At 45.2% G+C, this 9,742-nt stretch overlaps 1 protein-coding gene across 3 annotated transcripts in view; it reads right to left on the minus strand.

Annotated features, from left to right (window-relative positions):
- The window catches only part of dlgap2a (discs, large (Drosophila) homolog-associated protein 2a), a 107,803-nt gene extending 98,380 nt beyond the window's left edge, over window positions 1-9,423 (minus strand). For all 3 annotated transcript variants that reach the window (XM_070979352.1, XM_070979349.1, XM_070979350.1), the window contains exon 1: window positions 8,880-9,423. The gene's annotated coding sequence lies outside the window, so the exon portion shown is untranslated. The remainder of the gene's footprint in view (window positions 1-8,879) is intronic.
- Window positions 9,424-9,742: the final 319 nt, after the last annotated feature.

The raw sequence follows: 9,742 nt of genomic DNA on the forward strand, positions 1-9,742 counted from the left end.
TTGCTCAGTGATTGTTGGTGCAGCTTAACATAGATGGCTACTTTCAATCTTTGAAAGAAGCCATCTGAAGGTGTGAATGATCCTGCAGGAGGATAAATGCCTGGGACTCCCCACCAGTCAGATGGAACTCATGGATAAGAGGCGAAACGTCCTCTAGATTCTCACGCAAGTCCAGTGCCTTTTTAAGCACTTACACACAGACTGGGGGTGGGCTATACTATCAGCACACTTTTTAATGCACATCTGTGTATGTTGCATATACAGTGTGCATAAGCAACACACTTTTTGTATTCACTTCCAGGGCAATAAAAGACGATGGGTGTATACAAAAACAATGCCGAGCTAACGCAGTCCTAAAAAACTTTGACTCCACAAGGATGTTGTCAGTGCATTAGACCTTGAACGTCACCGCAGTAGGGGAGACCACGTCTTGCCTAATACAACGCACTCGCTATTTTTGGAACAGGTCAGTGCATCACATCGGGGCTCAGCTAAGTGATGTGACCACAGCACTTGTTGTTCTCATTAGCAAGCAATAGGCTAGCCCGGAACCCGGCGCTTCAAACAGTGCGCAGATGTTCTCTAATGCACAGGCTGAGTTTTAAATGTAGGGTTTGTGAAGGCATGGGTAGAGAGACACCAGCAAGACTTGTGAGAGAATACATTAATAGCATTGAAGGGATGTGGATGGTTTATTTGTGTGATTTGGATTCTGGTGCTGTCAAAACTGCACACTTGCAGTACACGGACTCATCTCTGTGCAGAAATCAGACAGAGAGAGAGCGAGAGGGAGACGTTCTGAGAGAATTTACAGCAGTATATCCACACTGGATTCTTTCAAGATGTCCAGAGCAATATTGAACTTTGCTTGTGTTATACTGCAGAGAAGCACACACTGAGTAAACAAGGGGAAGAGAGACTCAGATGAGAGGATGTGTGCGTACATTTGCGGGTGTGGGTGGATAAGAGAGAGATAGACACAGTGAACCGGGAGGAAAAAAAGTTTGTTCTGGAGAGTGGAGAAATAGAAAAGGTCCTCCTGCCAGCCTCTCAGCCATGGCGCAGTCCCAAGGGTCACTGTGTTCATGACAGTATTGTACTACACAGTATTTTGGTTAATGGCTACTGCGAGTCTTAGTTAAAGTCATATTTGGCATTCATGGCTTAAAAATCGGCATCTGCATACTCATGTATCCAATTATGAAGAAACACCATCTGTCTCAGCAGCTCAAACAAGTTAAAACTATGATGGAAGATGCTGGATCTGAATCAGTGGCTTGATTTTGGCTCATCGTTTTTGGTTAAGGGAAGAATAAACCCTGCCTTTTGCTTCTCATGGAAACTCATTTTTCTCCTATTTATTTAAAAATTGCAGTTATTGTGGCTGGAAAAGTAAAGCACATACATATCAAAATAGGATTATTGTGTCTGTGTCTTTACGTCTGCCTTCACCACCTTTATCACAAGGCCCTGAACACCACTTCCTAACCATTTTTGTCCATGTTTATAATTCTCAAACCTAGCACTGATGACTCCATTTTCCCCATGACTGTACAGTCTCACCTCTGACCGACCTCCTCGGGCTACTTGTCCTGAGAGAGCACTGTGCGTCCAAGGCGCATCATAGGTCATGACTATCTGTAACAGATCTCAGCATCTCTGTTCACTCTATGCCAGAACCCTCTGCGGCAGCAACACATGCCTTGTAAAGCAGGAGGGGGATCCATAATAAGCGAGGAGTCGAAAATGTAGAAGACAGAGAGACGGATTGAAATTCTCATGCAGAGCCAGTGCTGAATTTTGGAGAAGCCCTGGTCTGACCAAAACCTGAAACACCTCAGGCAATCAGAGTGCATTTTCTGCCATTTTCCTTCAAACTAGTGTATGGATGGAGCTATGATTCTGAAGCACTAGACGGAGGCAGCATTGTAACATCTGCACGGTAAAACATCGAGCAGTAAATCTAGATGCTAGCTACACTTTTGAAAAGGTCAAGCCAGTTTTCAGCACATCTTTGTGAACCGTTTTGAATGACAATATAGAACATCAGTACAGCTTAATTAAAAATACATGTTTTATATGTCCATGCTGTTAACAAGTGGCACAACAATACAAATCAGATAAGCCAAATGTGGTAAAATGGTAAAGATGGCTCCAACCTGCAGAGAAAAGTGTTGAAATGATAATGATAATCAGGAAGTCACTGAGTCACTATTTCTTCCATAGACTTGTCTTGGAGACGTATCAGTGATCTAGCTCTACACCACTGCATTAAACCACATGACTGACCCACATGATATATCAGTCAGTTGCACTAAAGTGAAGTTGAGCTTGTGAAACACAAATAGTCACAACGCGATCTACTGTTCACAGGACCATAGCCTCACTTAGATGAACTCTTACTCATTCAATTCAGAGCTCCTCTGCAGCTCTTCTTACTGAAGACATTCACTTCATAACGAAGTGTTCCACCTGGATGCAAAACCCCAAAGAAACTAAAAATCCACCACATTTTTAAAAATGTATTTACTGAATTTACGTTGACATTAAACATGAACAGTGTCCAATTGTGACATCTGCTGACCAACTTCAACAATGCAGCCGATGACAACTGCAGAGCTTTTCACTGTGATCGTAAATATTTACAGCTTAAGCTAATGTTAAATGTTAAGCTAATGTTAAAGCTGTAATATCATCATACCCTCGCCAGGTTTGCTGCATGCAGATGTGGTGAATCACATTGATCTAACCTTGCATAATTAGGAGAAATAGGAGACATAGGAGAAACCGCTGAGCGAGCATTGTGTATGTTAACATGTGTGGGTTCTTCAGTCACGCGGTGCTTTTAGCCGTTTGCTGCAGGAAATCTTGCTAAATTGATTTTTTTCAGTAAAGAAAAGGAGCTGACAAAAATTGGGTCACTCACAAGAATGATATATAGTCGGTTTTTAAGGACTAGATCAGAATCGTTCAACCAACTGAAAGTAAGTTCATTTTCTGTTGCTGATTGATGACCAAATTAACCCCAATTCAATTATACTGCACTGCATTATACATCACTATATGTCAGTTCCTCTCAGAAAACAAGTTAGTACACTTTACAGGGATCTAAAAATCATTAGAGTTATTATCAGACTCGCATGTGTGATAATAATGAGAGTGAGTCTGGATTTGGCATCATGCTTTGTGAACTGGCTCAAAGTAATGCAGTGAGGAGCCCCGGAGAGCGGGGTGCAGGGATCAAACTGAAGGCAGAATAAGCTGCACTGTTGCGGCATCCCTCCACCCACACACTCACCCTGCTCACTCACACGTACGTACTCCAGTCATCTCTGCTGGAGGATGTGAGCGTACTGTAGTCTGTGATCAGCACGTATCTGTTTGTGTTTCCCACTCGTCTTCTCCATCATTCATTCCTCTCCTTGTCATTCTTTTGCCCCCCCCCCCCCCCCCCCTTTTGTTCATTCCCTCAATCCCTCCCACCTTGTTTTGATCTCGGTCTTCTTTTCTCTCCCACTCGCTCTCTGTCACAAAAACACGCACATGCACCCATCTATCCGCCCACACATGCAGTTGGCACGGGCGAGTCCCCGACAAGCAGCACAGTTTGGCGTGGGGGTTATGCAAAGAAATACAAAAATCGGTGCGGCACCACTGCCTAATGGTGTCTCCATAGCAACTAAGGGAGCAAGGCCCTGCGATGCGGTGTCAAACAAACACAGGATTTTAAACCTTAGCAAAGAAATTAGCTTTGAGTAGTGGTGGTGGGTTGGGGTCAATTAAAAAGCAGAAATAAGCTTCTGCTTCATAGAATATTTTACTCAGCATCCAGTTTTCCCCCTTTTGTTTCACTTTAATGTTGTTAAAAATGTCTTATTCCACTCTGAGCGTCATATATATGATCTGTATCAGCTTCAAACTCTTTATTGAAGCTGTATGATGTTTACACTGAGAGAGATTTATTAATGGCTGCACACCTCCATCACATGGAAATATCCTGTATGTTTTGTGCATCATACAAACTTCACGCAAACTGACTACATACAAATATCATGTAAACCTCCACCAAAATATCTAGATTGTTTGAGGAAACTTTGGATCTCCACTGGAATTTAAAAGTAAAGTTATGAAGACTGTACAGAAGACAGTGGAGCAGACCCTCTGAAATCTCAAGACTGACCTCTCACAAAGAACAGGAGCATCAGTTGTTTTGGCAAAATTCAGCAATTCAAAGCAATTCCTTTAATCCACCACAACCTTACCCTAAACCTAGGCAAGTTGCTTTTGTTCCTAAGCCTGAACAAACCTTAACCATGGCGGTGTAAGATCAGAAAATGGTCCTATTTAACTCCGATGTCAACCTGCTGACATAATAAAGTACTTCTAGATACACCAGATTTTGTTGTTTCACTTGTTGGAAACGTCAGATCAACTTCGTCGCTTTCCAATTTAGCTATTTAGTTCAGTTTATTCACATTCAATTTATTTGGACAGGAACCGGCCAACGGCATCTGCTGACCCCTTAATTTGGTTGTAGGTTGTAATAATCCCTGTGGAATGAGAAATGGAACCTTGCCTTGACTGTCTGTACTGCACAAGAAATCCTATAAAGAGTTTGTGATTGCCTTGTCAAGACCCTTTTAGAAACAAAGCGATGGATCTGACGGGGTTTTCCCTTTTAACAATAAAACTAGTTGATACTATAAATAATATCTGTATGCATCCTAATCCATGGACACACCTACAGTGTTCCACACACACACATGCACACATGCCAACAGCACAAGCTCTGGTGCCACGCCAGAGCGCACAACAGTTTATCATCCTGTGACTTGGTGTCTATCGGAGGCGTGAAGGTGTGTCAGCAAGCTGCTGGTGGAGGTGGTGGGAAAAAGCATCGCAGCTGGAGCAGCTTATCCGGGTGTAACTTTTAAGAAGCGGGCCTGAGCAGTGCTTTCAAGTAGCAAAGAGGTTGTTCTGTTTCAGTGCATGAGTCATTTGGCTTTAATGCTTTACCTGTGGTTCAGAGGCTGAGCTCTGGCACTGGCTCAGGCTGCAGAGCAACCTATTGACAGCCAGAGAGAGAGAGAGATAGAGCAGGGAGGGGAAAAAAACTGATGAAGCGGAGAGAAAGAGGGAGGACAGGAGGGCTGGAGAGAGTGTGTTGGTGAGTGACTGACACACAGATAGCGAGGGAAGGAGAGAAGGATGCTGACACAAAGCAAGAGAGGGCTTTCTTCTCTTGTTTTTCTTTTGGGCTCGGTTCAAGATTCCCTACCGTGAGAGAAGCCTGCTCTGAAGAGGCGACTGTTCAGAACCTCGCTGGCATCCCGCATGTTTGCTTGTGTGTGCGTGTGTGTGTGTGTGTGAGTGTGTGTGTGTTTTCGAAAAAGAATGGGGTTGATGGACTCAGCTGGACACTGATTGGAGTCAAAACGATTATCCCCGCAGAAGGATTGCGCACTGACAGTTGTTCACGCCTCACACAAACACACGACACATGCTCCGAAGTGACACATCTGACGGCAGCGGCTGATCATCGACAGCGCGTGGGCCGTCTCATCCTACTTTGGATGACCATTCTGGCCAGTGATTTAATGTAACAAGCCAGGCCACCATCTGTGTGTCCCCCACAACAGTTCATGCGTTCATGCAGAGCTGTGGACCATTATTCTCGCCGGCTATCCACACACAATAAAAAAAAAAACCTTTCATCCATGGGAGCTGCTGAAACGATGATCCATGACAAATTAAATTCATCCAAATTAAGCTGCCAACCATTTTCCAACTCATTCTCCATTTCAGTCAAACACATTCCTTCGCTGTAAAGTTCTTGAGGCGGCGTCGCAACAGATGTGGAATAAAGACTTAGCATCTCTTTTCTGTATGCGACCATTTTTCAGAGACGCTGTTCCTGTGGCCGATCCCCATTGGACTGTGACGACATGCGTCCTTAAGATGAGCAAATCAGCATAAGTGACCCACAAACCATGAAATCAGCGCTCTGCAAACCTGATTTGTTACCATAGTGATGCAAACAGACCTAAATCAACGTCACCCATGTCTTCAAAAACTGCTTAAGGATCTGCAAACCTTCGCAGCCCAGTAACCTCTTTAAGAACCAGGCCTCGCTTTATTCACAGGAAGATGTGCTCCTCCAGGCCTCTTGCACAAATTGAAGCACGTATGGATTTTTCTATTATCCGTGTATGTAATTCATGTGAAATGACGTAGATTATCATTGCAGCATGCTGATGGCGACACTCCATGCATGGCCTCCCAGCTACAAGTCAAGACGCAGAGGGATGGTAGGCTGCAGGATCCCTTCAGTGCTGTTACTCGCTCCCTCTGATTTGTTTATGGCTGACGGCTGTTTTCATTGTTTGTGAGCCTCAGTGTTTGAGCGTCCATGACTGTTGCTGTCAAAAGCTGTGAGTCCGTTGTCCCAGATATCCAATGTGAGCCACCAAAAAGGCTCAGAATGGTTCTTCCATCTGTGCATTATTTAAAGCGCCTGTCCCTGTGTGTGTATTAGTTCACTTCTCAGTCTTTCTTCCCTGGAATTACTAGTTTAATCCAGGAAGCAGGCTAGCAGCATGCATTAAACAGAAAAGGATGGGACATGTTGCATGGTCCTGTGGTTTCTGGCTTACCTGTACAAAGGCCTCAACAAAATTGACACAGCACACACACGAGCCATGTTAATCAATTTAAGGAAAACACATTATGTAAGCAAACTGTTTGCCCAATCAAATTCAGCCGCCGCGCAAGAGTCATTCATCTTGCTTCAAAGTAAATGTGACAGCATCCTTTTCAACAGGCCAACAGCTGTATCTGTCTCACTCCTGCTCCGTCCTGATTCCCTGCCAAGCTGCTGAAAGGGACAAGCCCAGCAGAGCAGGTGCCTGACAGGACAATCTATACCCTGTCACTGTCAGCCAGGTTAAGATTACTCAAGTTTGGTGCTTGATTACAACTGGTGAGTCCTAAGCGAAGTAAATGTACTGCAGCTTAATGGAGAATAAAGGGCAACTGGTCATTTGAACGTTCGTGTGCAGGGCATGTTTGCAAAATGTTGCACCCACTTGGCCCAATCATACAAAATGTTTTCAGTCTGGGTGCTCATGAGCACTCTCTTTGGATCCAAGTACAAATTTCTGAACACTTCCACTTCCTAACTTATATTGAATTCATTAGGAGCTCTGCTTAATGAGTGTGGAATACAGATTGAAATTCACCACTTAGCCAGAGCCGTGGCTCTCAGAGTGGTCCTGTGCCTCTAGGCCCTCCATTACTTCTCACTAATGCAATAACCATGTGTTTCCCATGCATGTGCACATGAAGGCAGTAAAACAAGTGCTTGCATTAATTGGGGATATGCACAGCTAGGTGATATAGTGCAGTTTGAAATGGTGGGGGATTCACATAGATCCCACAGTAGAATGATGCACAATGCAGGATGCACATAGGGGGAAGCCCCATTAAAATGAGGTCCTGTAATTCTTATTAAGGACCATCACTTGGGAAGGACGGACGGACGACCCCCAGAAACCACTGGGGGGTTGATTATTGGAATTAGAGTGGCCAGATTCTCCGGTATAGAGGCACTGGTGACACAGTTGTTCATAATAACACCAGACACAGGCCATAATTCCCATCAGATAGAGCCGCCTGCACCTGCAAAAACACTACACAGACTGCTGGAAGTTGCTTTGGATTACAAGCATCTGTTCAAATACCATAGGCTGATAGATGAAGAGCCTCTCTAACCAAGCCTACGCTGTCTGTGCCTGAGTAACACTGTCTGTTAGCAGCTTTAGTGGGAGAGAGTCTGTCTGCAGTGCAGCAGTGGACATGAACATCCAAAGCATCTCCTCTGACTGGCTGCAGTGGCTCTGTGCTTCACCAAACAGGCTGATTTACACCTGGGGCGAGAACCCGGGAACCCAGGTTGTAAATCGTCACTGAGTCACCACCCACAGTCGAACGCCACCCAATACCTGATGAAGACACGGCACTGTACTGTAGATGAGTGTTTCCCAAAAGGGCAGTGCGTGCTACTAACGTCTGAGCTCGCATACAAACACACACATACACACGCATCACAGTGGAAACATCCACGCACAGGCGCGTACACTTTCTCCTTGAACACGGACTAAAAGCACTTCATTCACAAAATACAAAGCTACGTACACAAGTCGCCCACTCAGAGCTCACCCCTCCATCAGAGAGTTTACATTAGACGCATGCAGCCGCCCACACACTCCCATGTATGCGCTCACACGCACGGTGTAGTATGCTCCCTCTACAATGCTGACATAGAGCCTCCTTGCTATCATCTGTGCTGCACTGTACAGCACTTCCTCTGGGTTCCCCTCAAAAAACAGGGAAATAATAATGCTGCACTTTTTTTATACACCAACATACTCACGGAGACACATTAATGGAAACTCTCACCCCTCCCTGACACCTCATATAGATCAGATTATGGATGTCAGTGTGTGGAACATGGAGGAGGGTGAGCGCAGCCAATCCTGCCTCAATATTTAAAAAGGGCTAATGATTTCAAGTTGCTGCAGCAGTTCAGAATTTATTGCAGAGCTCTTTGGCAAATGGATGATGATGGAAGCCCAGAGAGCCAAAGTGATCTATTATAAAGCACAGGAGCACACAGACTGGCACACACACACATGCATTACTGCATGCCATATGTTAACCATAGCCAATGTTGGACCTGTTTGCACACAACTTCTGCCAAAATATCATCTCCTCATGAGAACATGTCAACCCCCCTCAGGGTGAAACAAGCAAAAGGCGCTCCTCTGTCAGCCACTACATCAAGTGCAGAATGAAAACAACAAGCCAGAGAGAGAACTTACCTGGCACAGAGTCTAAAAGCAGGAGGTATGTAAGAGCACAAGCTTCTCTGTCACCCGGAGACAGCAGGACATAAAACAGTCATATGTGCAAGAGATGATGGATCAAAGACTTCCTGAGCTCTTCCCTGCTCTATCGTCTATCCTATGACTTTCCCCTCACATTTATCCAGACCCACTGACGATAGGTAGAGGGTTGGCAAAAGAACGAGGGCTAGAAACGGAAGAAGGGTGGGTAAATGACAGTGAGATGCTCAGGTCTCCTCCACTGAGACGCGTTGCGAGCGCACCGTGAGGACCATCCACTGCAGCAGAGCAGAGCAGCGCGCAGCAAGAGAGGGAGAGGGAGAGGGAGAGGAGAGGCAGGCAAAACAGGCATTTGCTGCTGCTGCTGGTTCCAACAGCATGGCTGGAGCAAAAATCTGGGACGGGCGTCTGGATCCTGGACTTCTCCTTTATGGAGTGTTTAGCCGAACAGATGGAGAGTTATGGAGAGAATGGGTGAGAGACAGAGGGGAGGAAGAGGGCAAGAGATAGTGAGAGGCTTTTTTTTCTGCACGGCATCAAGCAGACTCTTCCCCCTATCTCAGTGCCGTTCCTCTCTTGTGTGACATCTAATATTTTTTCCTCCCTTCTTCTGTGTCCTTATCTACAGTGTCGCCGTGGATAAATTGTTAAACTGACATCACATCAAGAGCTCCTTCTAAACATGGAGAAGTCTTTTTCCCTCCAGCGTGACGCCATCATTACTGCTGACAATGACGCTCTCATTTATTGTCTCCTCTCTCCGCATCTGCCTTTCCCCTCCTCGTGCCGTATCACTCATCAATCGTGTGTGACACAGAGCGTTGATTTTTCACCCATAT

This window comes from Chaetodon trifascialis, chromosome 14, assembly GCF_039877785.1.
Source record: "Chaetodon trifascialis isolate fChaTrf1 chromosome 14, fChaTrf1.hap1, whole genome shotgun sequence".
In the NCBI taxonomy this organism is placed as follows: Eukaryota; Metazoa; Chordata; class Actinopteri; order Chaetodontiformes; family Chaetodontidae; genus Chaetodon; species Chaetodon trifascialis.